The 26,986-nt window shown below is 37.0% G+C and overlaps 1 protein-coding gene across 2 annotated transcripts in view; it reads left to right on the top strand.

Annotated features, from left to right (window-relative positions):
• Positions 1 to 26,986, top strand: part of HECW2 (HECT, C2 and WW domain containing E3 ubiquitin protein ligase 2) — a 176,785-nt gene that overhangs the window by 3,277 nt on the left and 146,522 nt on the right. The window contains exon 1 of one of the 2 annotated variants that reach the window (XM_075756219.1): positions 1,791 to 1,916. The exons of the other annotated variant lie outside the window; for it this stretch is intronic. The gene's annotated coding sequence lies outside the window, so the exon portion shown is untranslated. Of the gene's footprint in view, positions 1 to 1,790; positions 1,917 to 26,986 lie in introns of those variants that run through there. 2 annotated transcript variants of the gene reach the window in all.

Here is a 26,986-nt window from a genome sequence, read left to right as displayed (position 1 = left end):
AGGCCCTCTGTGGTAGCTTGTTTGTGCTCGGTTGGAATATCATTGATATTGAAGCAAAGGTTGAAAATGCCTGTTTCTCTGACAGCAAGATCGCCAATGGTGATAAAAGTTTCTGTAGCATGGAAGCACGTTACTAGGGTGCCTCTTTATGGGATGACAAGTAGGATGTGATCCTAAGATACTGTAATAGTAGAAGAGTTCAAGTAACACTTTTTTAAAAAAATATTTTTTACAGGAATGTAGACATCAGTGCTTGAAACCTGTGTCTTTTCTTGAAGTTGATTGCATACTTGGTGAAAGTAGCATAGCAGTTGCATGCTCTCCTCTGAGCATCCTGATAAAACTTCTGAGTAGTCGTGTTATAAGACTGCAGTCAGATTGTGAATTCTCATTGGAAGTGCAAGACCTGGACTGTTAGTTCAAGATGTAGCCACTCATGTTACACGTGTATGTGTTCCAGTCATCCCTTACAACACCTAGGAATCCTATTATTTGTTTTAATAATGTTGGTGTTAGGTTTCCAAGTTCTGCTGACAGGATGTATGAATTTAGATTTTGAGGCAAATGGCTAGTCATAGCCTTCATATTTCTCTGTCTTATTTGTGGAGAGCTGTTCCTTCTTCTCATGATACCCTGTAGCACTGGGAAGAAAATTAAAAGTTACTGAGGCTAAATCTGGTTTGGATGTAGACAGTTATGACTACTATCTTGATTGTGCTAGTATTTTATGTTATGTTATATTTACACAGTTTTGTGTCACAATTGTATTTTTTTATGGTTGGGGAGGACTGGTATGCTGATACCAGTTGCTTAATGAACAATAATATTTGTATCTGGTAATTTGTTTAGTAAATTTGCCCTGAAGTATGCAGCTTTGGGGAAAAAAAAAAAAAAAAAAATGTTTGACAGATAGTTGTGGAAAATGAAAAGAAAATTTTGAAAAAGGATCTTTTCTTTGAAGTGTAGTCACCAACCTTTCTACGTGGCACAGTTGCAGCTTGTGTGTGTTCTGGAGAAGCAGTGATAATTGAAATGTGAATCCAGCATTAATTGTCCAAAAGACCCAATTAGTACAGTTAAGCCAAACTTGGTGGTTGAAATAGTGCACTATTTGTCATTTAGAATTAAGAAAGTACCCAAGAGCAGATGATTGATGGGTCCTCTGAGCTGTTTGCTTTAGGGGAGTTAAGCAGTCATTGTGACATCATTAATAGTTTGGGGTTTTGTTCTTTGTATTAGCACTGTAAATGGAAAAAAATCTTGAAAAGAAAGGAATAAGATGTTGAAATTAAAAAAACCCCACAACCAAACTGTACTGTCGAGCTGTTGTTTCTTGATGCTGGCATACAACAAATCATGAGATCAGCAGACAAACTGGAGAGTTGTTCAGATAGTGTTTTGGTTCAGATTTCTTAAGGTGCACGTCTCTGTTCATTTGTGAAGCTGTATATACACACATTTAATTTGACTTGTGGAATTTTGGTAATAAAAACTTTAATAACATTGTCAATATGCATATATGCCTTGTATTGACTACCAGAGAAAGATATTCGGTAACACAAATTAACATTTTGATAGTAAGCCCACCTAAATATTGCATGGAGGACAGTCAAATGTGTTTTGTTAAGTGCTATGGTGGCCAGGATCCATTGGCTAAGATCCACTTGAAAAATCAGATTAAAAGTTTCTGTGCTTGACAAATACAATGTCATTAGTTTAAAAATTCCCTGAAGGCTGGTATAGTAATTAGATGAGCTCAAAGCATGCAACAGTAAAATTCATTTTCTTCCAGGAATGACCAGCAGCACCTTTAAAAAAAGAAAACATTGACTGATCCTTGTCAGATAGAGTAACCACAGTAAGAAAGAAGAGTTTGCCAGGAATGAATGTGACAGCTGAAGCCACAGCACGTTGCGGTGAGTGGAATGGATTGGCCACAGCCTAGTGGGAAGCAGTGAGGTCTGTGAGGATCGTGCTGAAAAAATGCTCAAAAGTTATCATTCACTAGGTGCCCCATATCAAGGGCTACACTAAATTGGATATTACAGATGCCAAGTGTTGGCAAAATAGCAATAAAAAATTACAAACCCAGCAACTCCCTTCGGATCCTGATTGTCACAAAAAGTCATATGCCCATCTTTGTGCGATTCCCTAACTTCGTGCTCTCAAGAGCTTGTGAGCTTCACAGTGCTAGGCTACAATGTTCCAGCTTCAAAAGGTGTGCTTGTTAAGCTATGTGTTTTCTTTATTTAGCTGTTTTTAAAATGCATCTTAATCTGCTTGGTTAATCTTGTTATTCTTCTGCTAGATTACCGATTTGAATCTGTTTTGAGCTGATTGATAGAAGAAGTATTTCTCCCATTATAAAATAACAGAGTAGAGATTGTAAATTTATAATCTCTTTAAAATGTAGCCATAGCTACATAAAAACCATAATTTATGCTGCTTGATTCACTGTTTTAATAAAAATGTTTACATTGTCTTCATGAACATAAATACTGTTGTCAAGGAAATAATTTCCCAAATATTTGTATTGCACAGGAAAACAGGAAAATTATGAATGTAACAGTGGTGGGCGCTCTGAGACTTGCAAAACTTTCATTGGGGTCAGTAAGGCTATGGCTGTACCCACTGTCTGAGTGGGCTCAGAGCCTGAACTTGAATGCTATTCCAGAGTTGTGGCACTTTTTAATAGTTAGTGGGCTCCTTGGCATGCTTTTAGCCAGTGTCAGCAGCCCAAACGAGGCACAGCTCAGGGAAAACCATGGACCAGGGTCTATCCCAAAATCGACTATGGATAAGACAGCCCCATTTTGTGAGAAAAGAGAATTTAGCACACGTGCTGTACTGCATTGCTTCAGCATCTGTTTCCTGGCCTGTTCTGCATACGAGTGTGGATATAGCCATAAAGACGCTGCTGCATGTTTTTGAATAAGAAGAAGCTCCAATTGCATGCTGTTTACCTAGAGAAAAACAGGCAGCCACTGTCATAAATGAAAAAGCAACCTTTAAGAAACTTTATGAGCATATTCTTGTTTCATATTTGTGTGTCTACATAAAAATATATGTATATACACATTATTTTGTATAACAACTAGCTGCTTATGTTTTGAATAATGCCATGTTGAGTGATGTCCAGATCTTCCCAAAATACCGTTAGGGTATTGTGAGCATGTGTAGCAAAGCATCAGAACTAGAATAAATGTCAGAGTTCATGGCTGTCTTACATGGTGTTTCTGTCTCAAATGTTCACCTAATAATCTCTGAGTGTGTAGATATGACACCACTTCTGTTTCGTTTCCTAAAAGGTGTTTTGTCTTTCTTAGAATGAAATAACTTCTAGCAAAATATAACCTAGACCTAGCTCAACATTTATAAACACATTCTATTAACTTGAGTAAATGTGTGTTATGAACTTGCTCTGAACTTGGATAAGTATGTGTTATGTTGGTCTGTTAAGTGTGACAGGTTGATATATTTAGTTATGAAACTATTGGTTATTGTAGAGAGCCACTGTAAACACTGTGGGGCTGCTGCTCAGCAGTTGTAAATTGTCACGCTCCCTAATGTTCCACAGAATTCTGACAACTTCCACTTCTTGCCTTAGTTTGTGTCACGTGTTTAGTTACACGTGTTTAGATGTGTTTTTGTTCCTGATATAAAAGATGTAAGCCTTTTTTTTTTGAGAGGGAGGTGTATTTGTGGGTTTTTTTTCTCCTTAGGCATTGTGTGAAACATACTGAATATTGCAAATTATGGAAGGCTGATTTTTCTAGAGTTGATTTATGCATACCTTTATAATAGGCAAATAAAGTAAAATTGTCAGACTTGACGTTCTAAGAGGTGGACTAATTGCTGGTTTAAAATGTTACCCTTATTTTCTGTAATTGAATTTGAGTGGGTGTTTTTTGTTTGTTTACTGTATTGAGGCGGGTGTTGTGTTAATTTTGCCTTGTAATCTTGAAAATACTAATTTCCAATGAGATCCTGCGTCCTTTAAGAAGTGACTCACTGTTTTGGAAGAAATCTTGGCTTTTATGTCATTGTTTCATTTCCTCTTAATACTGATATTGATACTGAGTGTGTACAAAGGCATAGACTTAAGTACTGGGTTTCTAGCTAGGGTAAGTTAATAGGTAAAAGGCTTTGGCTTAGATACACTGCAAAGAAGGCTGGTTTTGACTTATGTTGAACTTAAGACGCGTTTGCCTCATCATGATAGAATAAGTCACTAAGTGAAACAATTAACTGCCAAGGCTCTTAGAACATGAAGTCAGGAGGTTTTTAAAGCTTGCTTAAGCTTATCTTGGTTTGCAAATAGTTTGAGGTACTACAGATACAAGAAGTATGTTCAACACCTCTTGGCGTAAGCTTCATCAGTTGTCAGTTAGCTGACACTAAAGCTGTCCCCTTTAGTGAGGGGAAAAAAAAAAGCTAACAAGTTTTGTTTCTTGCTTCTGTAGATAAATTTTTCTATTACATTTCTTGATTATAAATGGGTGGGGTAAGTAAGGTCAATATAAGGAGGACTAATGCATGTTTTTAATTTTTCTTTTTATTTTAATGGAAGAACTACCATGTGGTGGTACAAAAGAAGCCTTTGTTTTAATCTTGCGCCTTTTTTTTTCTTACTGTAAATTGGTCATTCCTAGACTGCTGTGTTTGTTTCAAGTGACACAGTCCGTTTTGAATATGTTCATAGAAGAAAATGTAAGCCTCAGGTCTTGTGTGTGTCACTGTGTCTTCTTTCCAAGGTTTGCGGTGGTGTTGTCACCATGTAGTGCTTTTCTTTCCAATGCTTTGATAAAAATCCACCCAAACAAATGGGAAACTACTGTGGGGGAACAAAACATAAGCACTGATGAACACTCAATTATTCAATCTGGAAAAATAGAAATACTTTTCCTCGAATCTTTCTTCTGTTTAATATCAGTTTTTTTGGTGAGGCTCTAATGCATGGAAACTTTTCTGACAGATTAATGTGATTTTTAAATTAATGATGTCCCTTTATTAATGCATAAGACAGTGTTGGCTATCTGTATATTAAACACAGACTTTGTTAGGTAAAACATGTATTGATTAACCACATGTGAAACGTTTTTAGACAGAAACAATCTTTGTAAGTATGAATGACAAGGAGTTCAGTCTTCCAAATGGCTCGTAAATAAGAGAAGCCTGGAACAAGTCATATATCCGAACTTCATTTCCAAAGGAATAATGTGTTGACTTACTGTCTTAGCTGGTTGTGTGTCATTTGAAAAACAGTATTGAAAGAGTAAAGGATTTAGCTTTCTATTGAGTACGTTTCATGACTTGTGATACAGGCTGTAAGTCAGCTGCAAGCAAGCCTTATTTGTTAAATAATTATTTTGATCTTAGTTCACAACCCTAACATAAATTGATTAATGTTTACTCATGTAGGTATCCCCATGAAATACCAGTATTGTAATCATTCCTTCTTAGTACAGAAACAGTTGTGAAGTCCCTCCCTGCCCCTGCAGTTTTGACAGCAGCAGGTGCAGGACAATTAGGATCCACACAGTATCACAACAGATTCCAATCGGGTGTCCTCTTGCTGTCATGGATGGCTTATCCTTTTGTTCCTCCTCTATCCAAAACACATTTAAAATGTAAACCTCATTCACTACCTCTTGGGAAACTGGTAATGAAATCTTTTACTTTCAGATAGGCAACCTAAGTCCAATGTGGATTGTTGAAGCCTAGAAATTGTGTCTTCTAAGGGAGGAGAAATTAAGGGAAGTTTTGCATCTTGTGGAGAAAAAATGAATCTTCTCAACTGAGTTCTGTACTTAATGATTTGAATATGGGAAGCTGATCTACTTTTTGTTATTGTCTACTGTTGTTATTTTTTGAATGTTTTCAAACTTACTGAGGTTTACTGAAAAAGAAACACTTGTAGACCTGATTCCAGGTAATGTAAATGAGCATAACACTTAATTGGGCTACTGTGATTTACACTTCTTAAATCAGGCCAAGTACAGTTTAAATTAAGTGGATTAACAGACTGTAATCTGCTTTGGTGTATCTGATCAGTTTTTTCTTTGATCTGCACAATGTACTAAGAAACTAGTTTAAAACTTTGGTGAAATGTAGTTTACTACAGAGAAATAGCAGAAGTATTGCATGATAGTATTGCATGAAAACTGCAGACAGTTTTCTTGTACCAATATTCTACTCTCCGGGTTACTCACTGGGTATCTATATTACTGCACATACTCTCTCAAAACCTTAGATAGTTCAGTCTAACTGAACTTGATTGAAGACATTTTATCTCATTAAAAAGTAAATATAGGTAATCATACTCTGCATTTTTGTAGCTCTTCACTTAAAAGTTCAGTTCTTCTTGTTGTTAGTTACCTGGAATTAAAAATAATCCTTACGTGATCTCTAGAGCATGAATATTCCAAGCTGTAGTTAGATGCTGGCAGCCACATTTTCATCTGCAGGTGATATTTTACTTATCTATACTTTGTATTAAATAGCATGGCTAGAAGTCTTATTGAAGTGAACAGAATATCACCTATTTTACAGTTAGCAGGAACTGAACGTGTAAGAGTACAAACTGTCTGCTTTTTTTTTTATTTGACAGAAATATAGAGTAGACTTAAGTATTTATAGATTATTCATACATGGAAAGGACCCAAGAAATAAAGAGTTACAGATGTTATAGCACACTTCCTCTTGGACTGTGCAGGAAAAATTTTTGTATAGGCATTTGCAGTGGAAAGAATGAGTTGGACTGTGAACTATCCCATAGGTGTGCTGTTCTGGCACAGTGCAGTTAGCAAAGCCCAGGATTAATGCTGAAAGAACTGCGGAGCCAAAGCTCTTAGTTGTAAGGATTCAGCTATGGACAGTCTTCCAAATCAGATCAGTGAAAGCTGAACTCCTACAAATGCTTCCAGACTTCTGGTTTTGAGAAAGCCTTTTCATGACAAGTGATGTCTCAATGTGAAAAGCTTCGTCTTGCCATCCTTATCTTGCTTTCGAAAAGCATGTAAAAAAGAATGCTACCCTAAACAATGCTTTTGCTTCTTAAATGTGAGTCTCTTGTTAAATCCGTTAAGGCCTTCACTATTGTGTTTCATTTACAAACACTGTAATATTGGTCTTGATGGTGGTATAAAACCCAAAGACTAAAGCATACATCCTCCTGTTTGCAGTAGAAACTTAGGATAGCAAAGTAATGCATCCCCAAAACACTATCGAGCTTCATAAATATCATACCTTCATAGAAATAATATTCTATAAAGAGTTATGCCTGACTTACCCTCCGGTTCTTGAGTGGTAGTTCAACCATTATGGGATTTATGTTAAATTCAGCTTGCTTATTGTAAGAGTCCAAGTGATTTTATGTAATAGATCATGAGGTTCTTTTCCCCCTAATTATTGTTAGTGTGTGTTTAATGTGGCTTTTTAATTACAAAACCACAGAACTTTAATCAATTTAACCACAGAACAAGAACAATTTGAGTTTTAAGAATATGTATTCTGAAATGTCATGTATCCATTATCTTTAAATTATTCTTTTGATTCCTTTCTTTGAAGTTTTCCTATCTGATCATCCTATATGTCCCAAAGCACTTTCTCTTCTGATTTCCTCCCTTCACTGATTTTTCTGTCTCTTAGTTTTGTCTTCAGGCATCTCTGCAGTTCTCTCATCATTCTCATCCCTCCCCAGTCCTCCAGTAATTTTGGATTTCTGCAGTTCTCTGCATACACACTCATTCTCACAGTCTTGGTCGTCCCTTTCTTTCTTGTCCTTTCTGGTTTAGTAAGGATGGGAGCCTGGAGAGTGAGGTGAAGTTTGATTACCCTTGTGTAGGGTAATAGAAAAAAAATGTGTTTTAAAAGGACATATTCTAGCTCTTGGGGACAGCTCTTGAAGACAGCTGTGCTGGCCAACCATGGGACTTAGAAGACGTGAACTGAAAGGAGGGTTGTGCCCAGAAAATAGAGGATACGATTGGGATTCAGCTCCCTCTCCCTTTTGCCTGGTCTGTAGCAGGTGCCTTGAGTCACCTTTTTTTATCAGTTGCTGAACTCTGCCAGTGCTCTAACTTTTGAAGATACCACATCTGAGAGACTAGAAGTCCTTGATGTCAAATTTTCTCCTGTGTGTCAGGAAAGGCCAGCACATACTAGCTTTTGCTTTCACCTCCAACAGCTCTGGTGCATTGGCAATAAGGAGGTACGTTCACTTGAGATTTTTTTTTCCTCTTTTCCTTAATGGAAGAGAGGGATGCTGTCTTCCAAAATGTGCAACAAGGCCAATGGAGCAAGGAGTGATTTGGATCAATCAGAAAACTCCTTTGCTGCAGGTATGCATATGCTTTTTATCAGTTGGAGTGAGTTTTACTGTTTTTTTTCATAGAACTTAGCCATAAAAGATTAAGATTAGTACACAGAATTTCTTTTTAGTCTCTTCAAAAAATTGAAAATACAGTGGTATGCCCACACAGAGAATACTAATTTTAGGCTAAGTTTGGTGGTGTTTGTTTGTTTGTTTGTTTGGTTTGTTTTTTTTTTTTTTTTTAAGCAAAATCATAAAATTGTTAGAGTCATTTCTGAGCTGAGAACAAATTTGTAACATTTTTACCATGTTCTCTGCATACAGTAATTTTGAAGCGTCAGTCTAGAAGTGATCCATGATGCTTTATTAGATTTTGAAAAGTAATTTTATCAGAAACCAGGAGTACGAGAAATAAGTAAATGTAAGTGATTTATATGTACTTATGCAGACATAAGTGTTGCAGAAATAGTTACTGCATGTTAGTAGTGCTTCTAAGGTTCCTGAATATTGAAAAACCTTTTCTGTTTCTTTTAGGACAGCAGTGTTTTAATTGCATCTGCTTTTGGAACTCCTTGACACAGGCAATTATATTTGTTAGAATTACTGGAAAAAATAATTCCTCTGGCAGTTATGATGTCCAAAAACCTTTTGTACTCTCATTTGCTCTGTTAACTTTGAATATTATGATTAGCATCAACACTTAGAAACTCTATATAGGCTAGCTTCACTGTCATAACTGATGCTACTGAAATGTGTTTGTGTCTAAAATTCTGAATTTTGATCCTTTTGGCTTTCCTATCTAATGGTCTTGTTGGAGTCGGTTGCTCACAGCAAAGAATTTAAAAAGCAGCTGTATAAGGATTTCCAGTCATTAACTTCTATCGGTGTCCTCTGTTCTTTTGATCTGCCTGAATTTATATGTTGTACTTTGACTGTGGCTGTCTCATTTGAGGCACAAAATTGTAGGCCATGCTGTTGAATGTCTCTTGTACTTGATAAGACTCTAACATTGGGTAATGCCTGCTGCAGCTATGTTTTGCCCTGCAAAGTAACATACCTGGTATATAATTCATAACAGGAAGACCAGTTAGTAAAATTAGAATACCCTTTCTTTTGGAAATCTATAGAGGCAAACAAGTAGTTTCATGGGAGATGAACTGCTTTTGCAGAATCAAAGGCACAAGTCACAGTTTCATCATAAATACTTACCACTGTGTTGCTCTACAGTTGTACTCGGTTGCCAATTAACTGTTTATTTTCACTGTTACTAACACATTTGGAAGAAGGCTTGGCTCTACCTAAAGAGGAAGAGAAAAAATATTCATGTCAAAATGCAATTAAATATTTAGCCATAATTATTTTGTCTGGAAAAGACTCTGGGAATTGCATTAGCTGCATGTTGGATGTGTATCCATCACTAGTTGTATAAACCAGCAGTATATGACTGTAAAAGTGTACTAAGGTGGAAGGTAAGTTAACCTGTATGAATGCAATGCATTTCAGCATGCAATGTTAGATACACAAAGTGAAAAAAAAATTAAATAAACGAAGGAAATGCCAGAACGCTAGCACTGATGCAGTTACTGAGTGAATTTCCTGGTACCGTTATAATGGATTGTGTTTCATTTCTGTTTTGTTTTTCCCCCACGCTGTCATCAAAGTGGCTGCAAAATATAAAATTAATGATTTTATTAAATCTGCCTGACTGTTGTTTCTGATATAGTTACTGCTAATGTTTTCTTCCCATTTTGTTCTCCACTATTGATCTCTGAGGAAGAAATGACTGTGGATTGTCTTTACAGTTAAAATATGTTCATACAAGTACAGGCAGTCAGTAGTGTTTTTCGGGAAATCACTGATCCACATTGGAAGTGTCTACCCATCACCTGAAATACCACAGTTGCCCAAGTGCATGCTCCTTGTGCTTTCCAAATGCTAAGTGAAAGGACTCTTTTAAACCAACGTAAGCATCTTTTTAAAAACAAGCAAACAAACAAACAAAAAACCCCCAAACCCCAAACAAAAAACCCCCAACAATGCACCAAAAACGCTAAACGAAACACAAAACCCGCGAAGAGGTAAGTTGCATTGTATTCTGAAGGTGGTCCAAGATGGATTTGCTGTGATTTGATACAGTAAAATTCCACCTTCTTAAATGGCTTTTCTGCTTTTCATCCTTCCCTTTGAGAGCTGTAAGTGTCCAGCTGAGAGTGGAGATCTTGGCAGATTACAGATAGAAAGGAGATCTCCAAAGGAGCTTTCTCCTAGCACATTAGTGGTCATGATGAAGAGGAACAGGGCCTTGACATGAAACTTGTGCAGTACAGGGATCCTGCTGTATGACTCAACTTTGCTTCTGTTGCTGATGGTGGAAGAGCTAGCTGATGGGGTGGGGGTGTGTTTGCAGTATATTTGGGATCTGGGAAATATAAAAATAAATAAGATGATGGGAGGAAGAGAATTTTGAAAATGCAGTTCAACAAAATGGATTGGGTCATGAAGATTAAAGAATAGCATGTAAAAGCATCAGGCTTACTGAAAAGGGTAGCAATTTAAGCAAAGTTAAATTTGTTGCAAGCCTTAATGAATCCGTACATCTTCATTTGTTTTCATTAAAATCCCAAAGTGCAAGCTAGCTTTAAAAAAAAAAATAAAAAAAAAATGTTTTATTGCTGAACTTCTTAGGAAGTGGAAACTGCCATTATTTTGGTCAGTGGATGGAAAGTTTGTCAGCTTTTGTGGTTCAGAAAGAGCCTCTGAGATAACATTGTCTTGAAACTCTTAATAGTACCAGCCCCCTAGTTTACAGTGTCTTACCCTGTTCTTCCTACATTCATTAAACAGGAGGGGTAACAAGTTTTGTTCTTCTTTTAGCAGCTGAAGAACATCAGCATCAGAAAAATACTCAGCTTGTATTTCTAGTACAGAGTCCAGGAGATTTTATACTTTATATAGAAAGTTAAAAAATACTTTTGTGATTTTTAAATGTACTGCCTAAATCTGTAGGAATTTCAAAATTACTAAAGAAGAATATAGTAGACCTAGACAAAAGATGTTAAAAATTATGAAATAGCTTTAATGAAACTAAGCTGAGTAGATCTTTTTTATCTTGTAAGAAAAGGCTGGTGAGAAGGATATGACAAATACGTACAGAATCGTGAAAAATACAGAGAAACTGAATAGATTTGGGCTTTTTCCCCCCCGTTGTTTCAGATAATGTAAAGAGGCATCTAGCAAAGCCATCATGGAACAAGTTTTAAGAAAGCATAATTAATTCATGCTTGTCATAAAATGTTGTGGCAGTCAAATCCAGATAGGTTCCATGACAGCAGCACTCAGAAATGGCTCAGAGCAGTGCACAAATGTGGCAAGATTTGGGGGAATCAAAGGTGGAAGATGTAGCTTACACTGATTGCACTGGTAAGACTGGGGGAGATGGGGGGAATAAACAGGCTTTTGAACGTATAAGTCCTTTTTTCAGGCTTCAGATAGTAGCACCTATCTTTGAAACTAAATGCACATTGAAAATAACAGCTCTGAGTTTAACTAGTAAGATAAACTTACTAATAAAGTTGAGCAAGTACCTGAGAGGGAATGTTCTCAGAGACAATATATCTGTAAGACATACCTGCAATTTCCTTTCCTTGTTTGCAGACTGACCCTTCTGTTGTATTTGTTGTTAAAGGAAGAAGGATTTACATAATCTTGCTGCTAGTATATTTTAGTTCCCTCCTTTTCTGTCTTTGGCTGGTTGCTTTTTTCTTATTAATATTTCATAAGACTGATGTTAGATCATTGAGCATGCATATTATTTTTTTGTTGTTGTTGGCTCTTCACAGGGCAGATAACAAGGCAGACAATTCTTGGTTTTTGCTGATTATAGAATATATGGGTAGCTGTACAGTTCTGGAATTGATACTGTTGTCAAAGTGAGAACATTGAAGCGTACAGGAAATATAGGTAATATTTTATAATTATTGTATCTCCAGTTGCATGACTGCTGCTGTGTTTTCCTCTGTGCAATTTCAAGAGGATAATTCAATAGCCTGATGTTTTGAAAAATACCAAGGAAGATGAGTAACAGTTCACACATACTAGACACCCATGTTATTTCCTGCCATTAGGTAGCACACAGTGGCCCATGTGATTAGGGCTAGGGGGATGTATTAAACTTTAACTAATGGCTGTGCTCAAGGCCAGTCCTTAATGCAAAAGTGAAGGAAAGGACTGGGGGAAAGGAAGAGGCAGAATTTGACTGGAAATCAGTGTAACTATTGGTTCCCCAAAGCTACCCTTAAAAACAGAAAACCAAATTGACTGCTGTTGCAGTGAGAACCTTTTATTCTTTTTATGCTTTGCTTTCAGTATGGAGGCTAAATGATACTTGCTTTGGAAATACTGCTTTATGTCAATGCATTCATGCAGTAATTCTGCATAAGGGAAGACTTTCCTACTAGAAAAAAGCTTTGGATAACTTAATCACATTTCAGTCCACTGACAAGTTGCAGGTGGTGCTCTGGCTGCTCTTCCAGAAAACAGTGACTCATCATGACCTACAGCAGAGTGAAGACATAGGTAGACCCACATTGTGCTGAGTTTTAGTTGAACTAAGACATACATTTGGGTTTTTTCCACAATGTTTTCTAGGCAATTAGATACACTCAGCTGTGATTCAATAAATGCTGTTCTTTTTTGACAGAAATGCTAAGCTTGTTAAAATGCCTCTGGATTCTTTCAGAGAAGTCTTTAAAACGCTTTATATAACTTACTATGATTAATTGTTTTATGAGGTGTTTCAGAATAAGGAAAAAGTATGTTGTGAGAAAAACTGTGTGGTTAACTGGCTGAGAACAAAAAATGAGTAGCTACTATGTTTGGAAGGAAAGGTAAGTAGGGATAATGTAGCAGTTTTGCACTTGAATTCATGAAGATTGTTCACTCACAGTGCTATTATGACTTTAAGCAAGTATTTAGATGTGGGTGAGAATTTTTATTGTATTGCAAATCGTCTTCACTGAAAAATCTTGCTTTGTTTTTTTTATAAGCAAACAAAGCAGTCATAGGATGCTTCTGGTGATTTGGTGGGATTTTCTTGTAAAAGATTTTAATTTCTGCGAATGTCCCTAGTAGTGCACACCTTGAAGCTTAGCCCAGTCAGTTGTGGAGATGTGATACATACAGGTTAGTCAATATGGACCAGCAGCCTGATAAGTGGAAGGACAGTGGGAAAATGGGTCTTGTCAGTTGGGGACTGTGAGGAAGTGGGAAGGAGACATAGAATTAAATGACTTCTTTTCTTTTAATTAAATTAAAATTTAATGGCCATGTCAAATCAACATTTAGTCTGTTGAAGAGTTCCTATGTTTATCATCTGTTATTGGCATGTATTTAACAGGCTAAAAATAATTAAACAATGCAATTATTGCTATTTTTCTTCTAGTTTTATGTTTCTTAATTTCAACTTGGGATGAGCAGCATTGCACAATTGTTTTCTCTATCAAACCCAAAGAAAATGAATCCCATTTAAATAGACACAACATATTGGTCATATAAGGTAGCATGTTTAAATGTTAATGCAGAAGCAGACTGAGTAGAAGAGACTGATTTCCCATACTGTGATTCTCATACTGTCACTGTTGGAGAACACAGTATTTCATATTGTCAAGAATCAGTTATATCAAAGCCATTGTGTACCACTTGATTTCTTAAGCCTTTCTGCAGTTCAGTATCATTTCTGTGTTATTCTGACAATATTCCTCAGTGTTTACATTTTAAATAGATACATACATTTTGCTTTTCCCAATATTGAGTCCAGTATACAATATTTAAAACCATGTTTTCCAGCTTTGATGGGTCCCTATAGGCAAAAGTCTATTGCAATACATTTTTGTGGTTCTGTAAATACATGGTCACACTTCCTTGTCTAGCTTAGAAATGTTCAGTCTGTAGTGAAGTTCACATTACTGGCTATGATTGAAAGAGGCAAGTTTGGACCTTAATACTTGGTTGGTCTCCAAGGCATTTAGTCTTACTAGGGGTATGGAAAAGAAATGTTAGAGTTCATCTGGAATGTGATTGTAACTGGCATGTTTTTGTTTTGCTTGCATAGTGTGCACATAGTATAAACCAATGTTGTGTTTAACTTCTCAGGATCATCTGTTACAGGGCCTAAACTAAAATAATATTGTTGGCTCAAAGATAGGAGGACTCTAGTCTTCTTTTTTTTCCAGGGAACACATTAAGTATGTAGGAATACTTTGTAATCATAAGAACTTCTCGTGGTGACATCATGACTGTACTCGACTTGTGTTTAAATTTTCCCATGTAAGTAGCTATTTAGGAAAATGTGTATGTGAAATTAAGTGTGTAGGTAGCTCACTATCAGAGACATGTTTGTATTTAATGTCTTTATAAAGCATTTATGTTAATAATAGTTTTCAGAACAAGAAATTGTAAGAGAGAATTTATGTAAAATAAGTTTCCTTTAAGAAAGGAAAAAGAAGTGGTTTAATAAACACCATGGGCATTCAGACTCTGGCTTTGATGCACTTTTTGGGTAAAAAATTGGCTTTAATTCAAGTACCCAGATTTGTAGGGTTACGTAGTTGAACTTTGCATAAAATGAAAGCAGTCTTAAACAGCTTTAAAATATATTTCTGATATAATTGATCTTTAGGCATGAGAGAAGAATTGCAAAGCAGAAGTTTAATTTCATGATTCTCACAGAAAGGTATCAGACACTGAGAGGGTATTGCACACTTAATTTTGAACCATATCTGTCAGACTTCTTCCCTCATTTTCTTATGGACCTTGCAACCAGAGGCTTAGTGCAGGACTGAGGTTCTGCATATTATTTTTTGTTAAAAAATGTGTCATGTACGTTTATCAGCCTTCAAAAGGTAGTTGCTTCTGTGGTAGAAACGTGGTGGCATTATGGCAAACTCTGTCCAGAAGGAAAGAAGGTATTATCCTTGTCCTGAAAAAAGTTGCCAAAGAATTGTGGACCAAATTTGAACACTAAGGAAGAAATCTGACTGTGTTTTATAGTGGAGTGTATTTAAGACCTGAACTGTTTTGAAGATGAAATCCCAAATCATCCAAATATTGAAGCATGTTTTTCAGTCCGGTTTGGCAAAATGCTGAAGTGCCTATTTAATTTCCATAGCTGCTTAAATAGATGCCTGGGGGAGAGCTGCAGTTGCAGATGCTGAGAAATTTAAGTCAGACTCCTTCCTCTTTTGAAAATCAGCTCTATTTTTGCAAAATAGAATCCCTAGATTATCTTTTAAAAGCAGGTTCCTATAAGGATTTTTTTCCTCTAGAGGAAACGGTTTTAGATCAAAAAAGATGGAGAATTTCCTGTTGGAATGGAGAAAGAAGAGTTTATGGACAAAATGAATACTGGAGCTTCCCATCTTTGAAATTGCTTTTGAAGACAAACACAGATAAATTTAGAGTGTTATTACTCAGAATATTCTTCTAGCTATTATTTTCTCCTTGTTTGCTGTAGATCACGGTGTATTTAAAGTTAATATTTTGTCCAGGTTAAGCTTTATTCATATTAGATGTGCAATTTTTGATTGACTTATGCCTTCTGTGTAACACTCTGAAGATACGTAAAATGCAGGTCAGTGTTCTTTTTTTTTCGGTGATTTTGTAGCATTTGGGATCTAATAAGATTACTGGGGCTTTAGCCTGATGTCCTGCAAATCAGTAAATTGATGTCAATTTGGTTTCAGGCAGGTGCTATACTGACCACACGGGTATTAGACTGAACAGCGTGTGGTTAGAAAACAGGAGAAGTGGGGTGGCGAGTAATGCTCAGGGCCTATGTGTTCAGTGTGATATTCTCAGACAATCCATGTAACAGCGAAAAGCAAAATAATCCTTTGTTCAGTAAACTCCCTGCTCCCTAGCCAAAACACATGCAAAAATGCAAAACAAAGATCTAACAATCTAACTGGATGAAATAATCTGTTCCTACACCAGATCTGGCAATCTGCTTTGCTTCAGTCAGGTGATCCATGCTTATTTATGTTTAAAGCATTCTGCAGGTCATCTGGGAATGTTTGTTTAAGGAACATGGCTTGGGTATTAAAAGGTACCACCTTCTCCCTGTAGCTCACAAAGAATGAGTAAAGGACAATATTTGTAGGTCAAGACATGCAGACCTCAGAAAGAAATGCTGTTCATTTCACAACCTTTATATAAATTCTTCCAAAGGTAAATTAAAGCCTTCACTTCACAAACATATCATGTAACAAAGACTCTGCTTGATGGTAAGCCTTGTGGTTTTGCTCTCCGTCTTTCCCAGTAAACTGTTCCAAGGTTCAGCTGGAGTCATTGCTAGGAAATTGCAGACAGTTTCAAGGTTGAATTGATCTAGTTTTAATTGTTAGCTGCTGGATCCTATTTCATTATTATCAGCAAGGTTGAAAAGGTCTTGCTACCAGATCTCCTTCTCAGTGAGTAAATGCTTATGTTTGGTAATCAAATGACTTCTCAGTCTTCTCTTCATTTAGCTGACATAGACAGGGCTCCCTAAGACTTCAAAAATGGAAAAAGTAGATGGCAGAGCAAAATAAATGGCAAATGACAAGAGCGTAGGAGGTAAAGCAAATAAGATGACATTTATGAAACATCTCCCACTTCAGGGACAGAAAAGTTGTCTGAGAAAATTTAAATAGACTTTTAGGTCCTTCCCCAGGTCCTTGAAGTCCTTCACAATACGTGAAATAGTGCCTGGCGTGGCCAGTGGTGCCAGCACGGATCTTGGCTAAGCACTGCATCAATGACTGCTTTTAAAGCAATTGCCATGAAAACAGGAAGGTGTTAATACCAACTTACAGCTTTGCTGAGAAACGGGGAATGATGTTTCTTTGAATTAGTGTTTAGGATATTAATCCACATGTTTCATTAAGAAAACTGAGAAATATCATATCCAGTACGTGAAAATGTTTAAACGCTTTTTCTCCTCCAACATTATTGACTTTCCATTTACATCTGTATCCAGTGTTGATTTAAGCTCTAATTTCAGGACCACTTCTGTGCAAATTTCCATTACATTCTGCTGGCACAAAAAGAGCTGCAATGTTGTAGTCCTCTAAATGTAAGGACTTGTAAGGTAGCAGAGGAAGGGCTAAGAATAGCTCTAAGAAAATGGTGATTGAAGGTTGCTACTACCAGAAGCATTCATCCAGCAGCCCACTCTCTCTGTCCTCTGCAGCTGTGCCAGAAAATATGCTGCATGAATAATTTGGCCAGTTGTGGCCTATTCCCCATTTCTTGGCTCAACTTCAGAATTAATCAGGAGGTGTGCATGTGCACACGTTCCCTGGCAAAATCCCCTGTTCAGAAGTGCTGGATGAGGACATGTAATCCAGTAATGTGTACGTATAGACTTCATACATAGAAGTTCAAGGGACAGAGGGGAGATGCAGGATCTGGTCTTCCATTGACAGTGGAAGAATCTCAGGTGCTTTGGCCAGGAAGACTAGATGTACTGTATTCTCCTACTATGTGTCAAAACTGTCTCTAGTCTTGTTGGGTGAGTTAATACGCAGCTTCTGGGGAGGTGAGATGCAGGATTTGATGGGTCAATTCTCCAGCCTGTGACATGCAGGGAGGCAGATTAGGACTGAATTCTGTCCTCAGAAGCTAATTCTGTGGCAGTTGCTACATCTTCCGGGATCAGGACCTGTATATGGCCTTCGTACAGTTTTCAAGTGTTGTCATTTGTCCTTCCCATGTTTTAAAATGTATTTACCGCATTCCTCTATATTCCTTGTCATTCCTTCTACTAGCATTCTTTTTGTGTCCTTTTAGCTTCTGCCAGTTATTATTAGCTCTGATCCCATAGGTGTAAATTTTTTTTCATTTGGAAAAAAAATGCAGCTTGGCTGATGGTATATGGAAGCAAGCCAGTAACAGCTAAAGAACGAGTGGAAACAAAGTCTGCCAAAGTTTCCTCATTTTAAATGAAACTGCCTGACTTGGATCTCATCAGTTTGAATTTTTCTTTTTTTGAATGGAAGCTGGATTTTGACTGTGAGGTGATGCTGGTGATGATGTCAACATAGCCACAGGCCTCTCAGATACCTGTTTTTCCTTGGCCTCTGTGATTATTGGCTCACCAGTTGATGCTGTTACCCTGTAGAATCATTTAGGTTGGAAAAGGCCTTTAAGATCATCAAGTCCAACGTTAACCTAGCACTTGCCAGCTCACCACTAAACCATGTCCCTAAGCACCACATCTATGCATCTTTTAAATACCTCCAGGGATGGCGACTCAACCACTTCCCTGGGCAGCCTGTTCCAGTGCTTGACAACCCTTTCGGTAAATAAATTTTTCCTAATATCCAATCTAAACCTCCGCTGGCACAACTTGAGTCCATTTCCTCTTGTCCTATTGCTTGTCACTTGGGAGAAGAGACCTACACACACCTGGCTACAGCTATAGAGAGCTGTAAGTCTGCCCTCAGCCTCCTGTTCTCCAAACTAAACAACTGCAGTTCCCTCAGCCGTTCCTCATAAGACTTGTGCTCTCAAGCCTTTACCAGTGCACACCAGCACCTCAATGTCTGTCCTGTAGTGAGTGGTCCCAAACTGAACACAGTATTCAAGGTGCAGCCTCACCAGTGCCCAGTACTAGAGCCCTGGTGTTTAAATGAATTCACATGTCTTCAGTCATGTTACGGTTACGTGTCTTGTGTTCATGCTGCATCACCCTAAGGAAACAAAAATTACACAGTGCTGTAGGGAAGAAAAAGCCTTTCTGTTTTTCTGTGTGGTTTTGTTGTGTAAATAGTATGAGAGCGCAGCACTGCTGAAATTAAGAGTTCTTTGCTGATTAATTAAACATACCCTAAGCTCATTTTAGTTCAAGTCAACAAGTATGCATATGTTTGTAGAGCTGGTTAATGAGCGGAAAGTGAGAGTGTTGGGAAGACAGGCCACGGAACTGGCAAGCTTTACCTTGCTCCAAGACATGCCGCATCACAGGGTGAAGGCAGGCTGTCTGTTGGATATATTTGCCTCAGAGACAGTAGTGGAGCACTAGAAGCAAACACTGTTAATACTATTTGTACTTTATACTGGTGTTGTATTTGTATACACTATACAAAATAAGAGGCTCCATGTTTTTAGGAAACTCCAACGGTATGAGGAAATTTGATGCGCGTGTAGCTCAAGAAAGCTTTGTCAGCTGTAAGCGATGTGTTTTGTTGAATGGGAGGAGTCCTCAGTGTTTGTAAGTCTTGTGAATTTTCTGTTTTTCACTAGTTGGATATCAATAGGGGAAATGGACATCCTTCATAGTACTGTACCAGCTAATTCTGTGCAGAGAAAGTCATCTTTGTCTCTTACTGCTTTGTTTTCAGTGAAATGCAAATTGGCTTTCAGGCTGAAGATAACACCATAGATATGTTGCAAATAGGATATATGTAATAAAGTATATGGATGTGTATTACTAAATAAACTTAAAACTTTGATCTAGGAGGAATTTTGAATCAAATGGTGTATAAGTCTTACAATGAAATGCAGATGAATGTGAGATTTAACTCAGGATTAAGCTTTAGAAACACTTAACGAGGCTTAAAAATTCAGTGATTTTAAAGGTTAAGTGAAATATGTGTGGCTTTAGACTAATGAGCTCTATAATGAATATATCGGAATTTCCTTTACTTTCTTCTTCTGGCATCGCTTCTCTGGTTTGTCAGGTTTCTTTTCTTGTGTGGACAAATTCGGGATCAGTGTCTAAGGATTAACAGAAGTTTTGGATAATTCATTAGTCTTATAAAAAGGGCATGTGGCAGGAATTGACAATTGATTTAATTTCTTCTTGAAATTACTATGTGGGGAGATATCAGACATGAGTATATTCAGTATAACTGTAAAGATAAATTAAAACTGTGATTAGCTTTGAACTTTTGTGTGAGAAGATATACTTGCATGAAGGGAGGGAAGGTGACCCGTGGCTTTTAAAACTTGCACTAAAACTGGTTTTGCTGCATAGTTGGTCCTACTGGAGGATTTCGAATCTGGGATTGATGATCATTGACATGGCTTAACTAAATATTGGGGTCTTCTCAGGCCTGAAAACTGCCGAAAAGACCTGTGTGTTTTCTTTCATTTTTTTTTTTCCTTTCTGGGTGAGGAATCACATTTGACTATATGTTCCTGATTGTAGTCCACGGTAAATTCATGAGAGTTTCAGAGTAACAAGACCAGACAGTGAATCAGTCAAAGATGTTCTTGTGTTGGGTTTGGCTTTTGCTGCTGCCAGTGATGTGGCTTCTAATCCTTCAGCAATGATGAGTTCTGCTTCTTTTATCACCGAGATACCGGATAATTGTCTCTGTCAGTATGTCTCTTAATTTTGTATCTGCTTCCTTTCATTGAATGAAAATCTATATTAAGCCTCACTACATGCTATGTTAATTTTTATTTGATACTGAGTTTTGATTTTATAGATATTTGCAATTCTGTGGCATTGCTCTGATTTCTCAGCTTTTTACTTCAGCGTTTGTTGAGGCTAATGGATATGGTAGTCTTGCAAGTACAGCTTCAGAGTCTATATGACATAGAGTGAATCAAAGCTTGACCTGGAACAGTATCCTTCATCCTGAGGAGAGGACTTAATTACTGGTTTGCAGAGCTGAGAATACTGGATTCTGAATCTGCTGACTGACTCTTGTTTATCACTTTCTACTTTCCTTCCAATCCAAATTTCAGCTTTAAAGATATACATCTTAATTTGGGTACCCACTGCTCGCTGACCAACCTCCTTTTCTTTCTATACGTGGATACTTCCTGGATTATTTCCCATTAAAATTTTGTTCCCTGTTCCAAGCAGTGAAATTTTAAGTCCCAAACTTTCTGTTCTGGAAGTCTCTGCATTCTCTTACTGCTGGCATAAACTCTTCACTGTGCTGCACAGGTCCCGCACCACTGCAGTTTGTGGGGCACCCTTGCCATCAGTATAAATAATCCCAGTTTCATTGTTTGCTAGGATAAGAGGCGTTTCTTCTGTGGAGTACTGGTTGTATAATGCTTATAGTAGAATGGGTGCTTCTTGGTGAAAGAGTGTATTCCCCTGCAAAACTGGGTAAACTTTTAAGAGTTGTTATTAATTCTTGAACAAAGGAGCAGCTTTAAAGAAGAATTTAAAAATGTTGAAAATATATGCCTTTCTTCTTCATGGGAATGAGTTTCATCCTGCCTAACTAGGCAAGAATTACCTCCTCAACTGCCTCCCAACCTGCTTCTATTAAGGATGTGGAAAAATAAGACTTCCACAAATAAAATTTAGAAAAGGCCACAGAGGCTGTTTTATACAATATGTATGACTAACGTAGCACTTCTGTCTCCACGGTGGCCTTATTTGTGAATCTTCACACATCCTCTGTTATGTAAACGGGCTGCACAACTGGCATTTAGTATTGCATGGCTGATGTATTAAATAAGGAGACAGTACTTCAGGATATCATGTGTAATATTTTTTTGTTATAGGGAGAAGATACAAGAAAATAAGAGGATAGGTCCTCAATCTAGAGAAATAGAAGGGTAGAAGGCAGGAGGGAGGAAGAGGATATGAATGGGTTCTACGAGTCATTACTTTTAAGATTTTTACAAAAATAAACATTTTCTCAGATTCTGAGATGCTCTTGACCTTTTGTAAGCTTACTGAACACTAGGGAGTGGCTAAGCAGTTGAGGACTAAAAAAATGCTCGTACAGTGGTAAAGTTTCTGCAGTGCTAAGAGGGCAACGTTGGCCTTTCATCTGCATTTTTAACTGAACCCTGTCACTTGAGAGCGGGATAGTTAGAGACGTTCTTCAGGCATATATAGTGCTCTGCTCTGGCAGACCTGCGGAGAAAAGATGTCAAGTCCTATCTTGGATCAATAAGTTCCCACTGGCTTCTTGAGAGCCCACTGCTTTCTAAAACACAGGCTCCTATCAAAGTGGACATTGTTTTGAGGTTTTGCTCTGCTGTTGACCTGCTAACTGCCACTCATTTTGATATTTATTTTCTCTCTCTTTAATTCTCTTTTGTTTACATTCTTCAGGGCAGGAATTGTTTCTCACTCTGTCTAGGCAGAGCACCTTGCTTGATCCTGCTTGGGGACCTTGCTTAGTATCTTAACACATGAATACCCCCTGGGCAGTTGCTTGGAGGGTACCTGGAGCTTCACTCTTTATTCCTGAAGTGTCAGAATGATCTTTTTTTTTTCCTCAACTCCATTAAAGTTGGATAGACTAATCTAAATTGAGTATAGCCTTCCATGAGAAAATCCAAATAGGAATCTTTTCAAAGTTGATGCTTATGGATGTTTCCAGTCAATGATGGTTTTGTTTGATAGAGATTTTTTTTTTTTTTTTTGTGGTGCAGACTGTCTCTTCCCAAGCATCCAAAACATCCTGGGCATCTAGGTTTTGACTTCTACCTGTTAGAGAACATTGTTGGTTTTTATTTATTTACTTATTTATTTTTTATTTTGCTCCCACTGCCCAGGCTGCTACCATCATACTTCTGTCACCGTAAGGGATGTTTTTCCTGATTTTTCTGGCTCCAGGCTAAGTGAAGGCTTGTGTGAAATCCACAGTTCTGTGATGAGTGTGCCACTTTCAGAATTTATGTGGTTAGCAAATTTTGGGATAGCTTTGCAATCAGAATAGAAATTAAAAATTGAGGGTGGGATTCTTCCCTACATTTTGCTACAGCAAATGAAGCTTGAGACACACAAAAGAGCAAAGTCTGTCATGAGAGTTCTGTATAAACAAGTAAGTTTACCTTTGCAAATGTGGACAAATAGAAGAGTTATGCTATTAAAAAACTGCACTTCTGAAAGCTTGATGAATTTAACCAGTGCTGAAAAAGTCTAATCCGCTTGTGCAGTATATGTGCGCTTGCTTTTTTTTTTTTTTTTTAAATCTAAACAGTTTAGAATTTCACAAGTGAGATTTCCACGTCAGTGGTTTGAGAGTGCAGGTATACAGTGGAAAGAATGTCAATGGAGAGCAGGAGTTGTTTCTCAGACAAAACCTGACAGCTGCTTCGTGACTCCCGTTGTTTTGTGGACTTCATGCTGAGCGGCTCCAGTTATGAATCTGACCCACAGTAAACTATGGCATATTCAAGCACTAGAAAACAGGTCATTCTCACAGAGGTAAAAGGTAAAGCACCAAGCCCTTATCGTGTATAAATTGGCATAGATCCTTGGAAAATCAGTTAAGCTAAGCTTGGTTTATGCCAGCCTACATATTCTTAGAATATGGCTAAGAAGTGTTCTTACAAATTATATATAAAAATAATTTTCAAGGTGAATGAGAAGTTACTGTATATTATATGTATTTAATGTACTTAGATCAGTCTTTAAACAATCTATTTTTCTCCATTCTGTGTTTATCAGTAATTGTGAATGTCACACAAGTACCACCTTTTAATTTGCTTTTAGGGTATGATAGTATTGCATGCTGCAATTTTTGGATATACAGGGATCCTCTAAATCCAGGTTTACAATATTATAAATCTAATTTTAAATTATGAATTTTATTGGGTTGATAAACATGATGTTAGTGAGTGTAATATTTTGTCTTTATAGATTTTGATTTTTAGTATATGAAGGAAAACAAAAACCTGACAATCACAGAAGCATAGTAATAATTTCATAATTCTGTAGTGTTTCATGTTGTTAGAGGACTTAGAAAAGTACCAGCAAAAGGAGCACAAAGAGAAAAATCTACAGATAATGAAGGGGGAGATGAGCTATAGAATATAATAAATAAAATAATACTATGCAAGGTAAAGAATTGTTACTGTATTGCAGTGGTATTAGCCTGTAACTATTGTTAGCAGTTTTTCTTGCTTGTTAGCAGAGTTCCTCAGTTTCATCTTTTGATTTTGAACATTCCAAATGAAATGCATTTTATTCAGACATCTCTCATTCCAACATATTTCTATGACTTGCATGGAAACGGATTATTTTTGTATTGTATCGTATTTTGCTCCAGTAATACGTTTTCAAGGGATGTCTGTAATTTTGAGGATCTTATTTTTCTTCCATAATGATGATCCGTCCATGATATCCGTCTGTTTTCATGTGGGGGTTTTGTGCATTGCTATTGTTTGTTATAAATACCAATGAATGCAGATACTGTGATGACTCACTGGTGGTAAATGTGTAATTTATAAGTGTCTCTGGAATATTATAGTGTTGCAGGCTTCATAAATAAATAGATCAGATAGATGTTGCAACATCTTCTTGCGGAGGTCTTCCACAAAATAATTATTAGCATGTGGTAAAAGTTGAAGTGCACGTGTTCTACAGAAATGAAGAGTAATATGGAATGTTTCAATATAATTCCAATGGCACCAGTAAAATTTCCTAAAAAATAACATCAGAAGAGTGAAGTAGCAGCTATCAAAAGCATTTATGTATTAGTCACTCACTGAAAATGGTTTTACATTTAATCTTTGAAAAAAATAGATATAATATATCAAATTTGATAAATGTATGGGTAATTTAGGGTGAAGGCATATCCCTCTTCAAAAAGAACAAAGGCTTAGTTCTCCACAAATGTATTTATGGACCTAAAATATAATCTTTGTGTGGGAGAAATGATATAAAGTTATATGAAAGATTCTCCTAAACACTATTAAATATTTTTGGAGGCTCAACTGTAACAAATTGTTGTTATGAGCTCCTTCCTTCATCCGTGCACTGGTGAGTTTTATTTATATAAAATATCTAGGGGTCTGTACCCGTGTCCAACTGAATATGAATACTTGGCATGAGTTTTGTGGAAGTGCTGCATAAAGGATTTTATAATTTAACATCATAAATACATTCATAAACATGGATTCATGTGTGTCTGGTATATGAGCTTCACCGGAGCAAGGGCCTCTACTTGCAAATACAAAACATCTTAATTTTTTATCTAGTTAAGCTTTTGAATTTGAGATGTTAAAAAATTTTAACTTCAACTCCAGTAATTTCCATTCACATACTTCTATGTGTGTGTATAAATATATGGATGTGTATACGCACACATTTTTTATAATTATATATAATATGTAAACGTGTGTGTGTGTGTGCCTACACAACACAGACATCCTTTCCATTTTACAACAGAAACACTGAAAATCCAGAACTGAGACATAGTAGAATTGAGCTGCGTGGCAGTTCCTGTTGCCTTGGTTACAGGGGGGCCAAGTCTTTTCTGGACTATTCACTCAGTGTATAGTATTTAAATAGGAAAACGTATGAATATTTATATAACAGTTTTGCTCACATGTTGTTACCATGTATCAGAGCACACTGTAGATAATTCATTTCCAATTCCCTAATGCTAAACTTATGAATGATTTACTATCCACAGCAGCAAAAGCTGCATAATTTAAGAGCAATGTTGAGTAAGGATGGCTTTCTGCTCATTGCTGTAGAAGCAACCCCATGCATAAAACAACTTTAAGGTCATGCTGATTGTTTTTCCTATATTCAGGAAATATCTTTTAGAAGCGTGAATATAAATAGGAGAGAATAAAGGATGCCAGAGCTGAGCATTCCCTCCTGAATGTGCCTGATGCTGTGTAGTTCAGCCCCCAAGGTCAGGGGAAGGGAAGGCCTCCGGCAGCCCCAGGGCACGGGCTGCTGCTGGGGAGAAGAGAAGTGGGGTTAATACAGAGAAGTAGCGAGCCCTGAAAGGAATTAGCAAAACCTCTTATCAGGAAAGCTTCTTGGAAGGAAATTGGAACATGCAATATTATGGACTTTAAACACACCTGGGTTTTACTATCCATGCCACATCCTATCTGAAACCTCTTGAAATCTGCAGCTTTGTGAAAGCAGCCTCAATCTTTTATTCTTTGGTTGGTTTGCTACTGTACTTGTGACTTATTGATGTCCTTGTGCTGGAAGTTTGTATTAATTTTTCAAAAATGCATTGTATAACTTCATTTTACCATTTACTCTGCTAACCTAGTGCGAAAACAAATTTCATAGTATACTTGTTAGTATCTTAGTATGACCTGAGATACATTCCTATGTGAAATTCATTCTGATTAGAGACCATTCATCCCCTGCAATCTAGCATGATTCCACCGGCTAGTGTGAGCATAAACAGCAATTTACTGAACTGCAGAAATAGTGTTTTAGTCTAGATTTGACAGCCTACTCAACATTTGGGTCATAACTGTAAAATGATGTTTAAAAAAAAAAGTAATTGAGTTTAGCTCTTTGAAGGTAAGTTTTCAGGCAACTTGCCTTTGTAGTAGTATATATAGATGCAAACAATAATGGTATGCAGTCAATAAGGTACTGTAATCCTCATTCTAAAACGTTTATCAGAAAATAACTAATGAAGGTGTAACTCTATTAGTTAGGCCCAATATGAAATGAAGAAACAGTCATTCCTGCAGTATCTTGGAACAACAGTGAAAACCTAAAGCGTTTTATGTCTTGCTTAAGTTCTTAGTATTACTTTATTACTGCAACAGTTTCCTTAATTTAAGCAACTTGTTAGGCACAAATGCTGGGAAAGAGATGCCTGATGGGATTCTAACCAATATGCCGTGAACAGCCTAGCTTGTGGCGTCCGTCATTGTATTACACTGTGATTTAGGAGCTGTCTTATGATCTGTGCCGCATGCTTGATTCCCAGGTATTACTAA

Source organism: Balearica regulorum, chromosome 6, assembly GCF_011004875.1.
Source record: "Balearica regulorum gibbericeps isolate bBalReg1 chromosome 6, bBalReg1.pri, whole genome shotgun sequence".
Taxonomy (NCBI): Eukaryota; Metazoa; Chordata; class Aves; order Gruiformes; family Gruidae; genus Balearica; species Balearica regulorum.
This window is presented reverse-complemented; position numbering and strand designations above follow the sequence as displayed.